Consider the following 3833-nt stretch of genomic DNA (forward strand, 5'->3'; position numbering starts at 1 on the left):
TCTCTTTCTTTCATTCCTTCTTTCATTCCTCCTTCCTTCTCCTTCCTTCCTTCCTTCCTCCTTCTTCCTTCCTTCCTTCATTCTTCCTTCTCTTCTTCCTTCCTTCCTTCCTTCCTTCCTTCCTTCCTTCCGTCCTTCCGTCCTTCTTTCTCTTTCTTTCTTTCTTTCTTTCTTTCCTTCCTTCTTTCTTTCATTCCTACTGTCCTCCCTTCTTTCTTTTTCTTTCTTTCTTTCTTTCTTTCTTTCTTTCTTTCTTTCTTTCATTCCTTCTTTCCTTCCTTCCGTCCTTCCTTCCTTCCTTCCTTCCTTCCTTCCTTCCTTCCTTCCTTCCTTCCTTCCTTCCTTCCTTCCTTCCTTCCTTCCTTCCTTCCTTCCTTCTCTTTCTTTCTTTCTTTCCTTCTTTATATTTCTTTCCTTCTTTCCTTCCTTCTCTTTCTTTCTTTCCTTCCTTCCTCCTTCCTTTCTTTCCTTCTTCCTTTCCTTCCTTCCTTCCTTCTTTCTTTCTTTCCTTCCTTCCTTCTTTCTTTCTTTCCTTCCTTCCTTCTTCCTTTCCTTTCTTCCTTCTTTCTTTCCTGTTTCTTTCTTTACTTCTCTTTCTTTCATTCCTACTGTCCTCCCTTCTTTCTTTTTCTTTCTTTCCTTCCTGCCTTCCTTCTTTCTCTTTCTTTCTTTCCTTCCTTTCCTTCTTTCTTTCTTTCTTTCTTTCTTTCTTTCTTTCTTTCTTTCCTTCTTTCATTCTTTCTCTTTCTTTCCTTCCTTCTTTCTTTCTTTCTTTCTTTCCTTCCTTCTTTCTTTCTTTCTTTCTTTCTTTCTTTCCTTCCTTCATTCTTTCTCTTTCCTTCTTTCCTTTCTTTCTTTCTTTCTTTTATTCTTTCTTTCCTTCCTTCCTTCTCTTTCTTTCATTCCTACTTTCCTCCTTTCTTTCTTTCTTTCTTTCTTTCTTTTATCAGTGGATCTGTTTTTTCTGATAGATTAATAAAAGTCATTTCCTTAAATCAAGTAAAGTGTTTGTCTTAAATCCAGATTATCCGTCTTCTATAAATAAGATCTCAGATTGAAAAATGTCTGAAATGTTAAATAAACCTTGTTTCTTCTAAATTAAAACTCAAAACAAGATCATTTCAAGATTGTTTGACTGAACAAGATATTTAAGAAGTCTTAAAACAAGTCCCTCTATCTCTCAAATGTTCCTCGTTCAGTGAATGTATCTTAAATCAAGAAGGAGAAGACATTTAGACTAAACATGAGAATATTTCACTTGGTCAGATTTGGAGTGTTTACAGTGTACGGGTGATTCAGCTGCATCTCTTAAAGGTATAACATATTTTCTTTTCTGTGTTTGAAGGCACAGGAAACAGTTATTTATGGATGCAGTGTTTTTCGATGCATAAATTATATAATGATGCTCTTTGCAATAAGAGTTCGAAGAGCTCTGGCAGATAATCCATCCAACCAGGTCTTTATCACCAGTGTGTTTTTCCTCCTAGCATCCATTAGCTGACTGACACATTTCAGAGTATCAGCGCGGCGTCTGCGTCGCTCTCAAACACGTACAGACACATGTATACCATTATCTCTGCACATGAGGAACATAAATCTCTATCTGCGCCGGGTTGAAGAGACTGTTAGTGGTGCTCGTGCACTTCAGGGGGTTGAACTTGATTGAGAGGATAACAGAGGAGGAAAACATCAAGAGAAATGTCCTGATAAAATCTTCACACCTAATGCAAAAAATGCTGCAGCACTGCCCTGCCAAGGAAGAGAGAGAAGGGAACAGCCAATGAGAAACCAGGACATTAAAACGCCACAGAAACAGACGTGTGGAGGCTAATTTACTGGACTCTTCAGCATACAAACGAAGTCATTAAGGAATCAAACTCATTCCTCTTTATCACATGGCGACGTGAATCTCTGCAGCGTTACCTTCCCAATCCAACAACAAAGTTAATCAGCTTCCATTCCCAGTGTTTGTTTTCCCCGTGCAGTTTTTCCACTCAATATCTCTCCTGGAATTGTTCATTGTGGTCTCCTGCTCGGGGCTACGAGGTCAGTAACACGTCTGAACCAGCAAAGACTGATGATTGCCGTACAGGCTGAGCTTTCTTTCCACATCAAGAGAAAAAACAGAACACAAAAAAACAGTCTCAAAGGAATAAAAGTGAAGAGGCTCTATGGATTATTATCTGTTATTAGTTTTCTTTCTAATCATCAATACTTCTTTTCAATTAGTCAAACCCCCTCAGCAGAGTCATTAACTCTGAATAGCAAAGGAAATGCAAGCAGCCTGATCACGCACCAACATATCAAACCACCCGGGGAAAGGAGTTACATCACATCTAGTCTACTGTTTATTATTTCCCTCTTCCTGTTGACAATGTGGCAAAAACATTAGTTCACAACAGGGATTTTTTTCAAGTCATACTGTCAATATATTTGGAGAGCAGAGAACTTTAGATTGGTGGTTAATTGCTGCAACAGAGAAAAGACAAAGAGAAACTAGCATGGGATGTTAAAACACACAATGAGGCGAGTTATAGGTAACCCATAGTCTGGGTGAGTACTTTTCCATTCCAGAATCCTCTTTGAATCCACAACCTCAACCAAAATATTTTATGTTCCTTCTGTCAGAGTTTAATGAAAGTCTCCTAACGTACTCCTTTATATGTTGGTTTGGGTGTCTCTCTGTGAAAGACAAGAAATGTCTGAATGACATCATCAGGCTCCACAGTCACTGGAGTCCAGCTTGAGGACCTCTGCTCCCTTTGGACAGTGAGTGTGGTCCAGAATTTTGACCCAACCGGGACACATACTTGGCAGTGAATTCTCAATCATGCCGTCAGGTCGGCGGTATCTTTCTTTCTTTCTTTCTTCCTTTCCTTCCTTCCTTCCTTCCTTCCTTCCTTCCTTCCTTCCTTCCTTCCTTCCTTCCTTCCTTCCTTCCTTCCTTCCTTCCTTCCTCTTTCTTTCCTTCCTTCCTTCCTTCCTTCCTTCCTTCCTTCCTTCCTTCCTTCCTTCCTTCCTTCCTTCCTTCCTTCCTTCCTTCCTTCCTTCCTCTTTCTTTCCTTCCTTCCTTCCTTCCTTCCTTCCTTCCTTCCTTCCTCTTTCTTTCTTTCTTTCCTTCCTTCCTTCCTTCCTTCCTTCCTTCCTTCCTTCCTTCCTTCCTTCCTTCCTTCCTTCCTTCCTTCCTTCTCTTTCTTTCTTTCTTTCTTTCCTTCCTTCTTTCCTTCTTTCCTTCTTTCTCTTTCTTTTGTTCTTTCTTTCCTTCCTTCCTTCCTTCCTTCCTTCCTTCCTTCTTTCCTCTCTTTCTTTCTTTCTTTCCTTCCTTCCTTCCTTCCTTCCTTCCTTCCTTCCTTCCTTCCTTCCTTCCTTCCTTCCTTCCTTCCTTCCTTCCTTCCTTCCTTCCTTCCTTCCTTCCTTCCTTCCTTCCTTCTCTTTCTTTCCTTCTTTATCTCTCTTTCTTTCTTTCCTTCTTTATCTTTCTTTCCTTCCTTCCTTCCTTCCTTCCTTCCTTTCTTTCTTTCTTTCTTTCTTTCTTTCTTTCTTTCTTTCTTTCTTTCTTTCTTTCTTTCTTTCTTTCTTTCTTTCTTTCTTTCTTTCTTTCTTTCTTTCTTTCTTTCTTTCTTCCGGTGAAGAAAACAAACCGCTATGCTAACTCTTATATTCCTTCTGCCATAATGAAGCTAAATGCACCAAAGACAGAATGAATCAGGAACTACCAGCATCCTGCTCTGCTGTACGCTCACTGGTTGTGGTTGTTGCTGATGTCACGTTGTGTTATTTATTACCTTGTTTCCTTTCCTGTATATTTGTACTATGGACAGGTTGACTGTAAA

This window comes from Notolabrus celidotus, chromosome 4, assembly GCF_009762535.1.
Source record: "Notolabrus celidotus isolate fNotCel1 chromosome 4, fNotCel1.pri, whole genome shotgun sequence".
Classification (NCBI taxonomy): domain Eukaryota; kingdom Metazoa; phylum Chordata; class Actinopteri; order Labriformes; family Labridae; genus Notolabrus; species Notolabrus celidotus.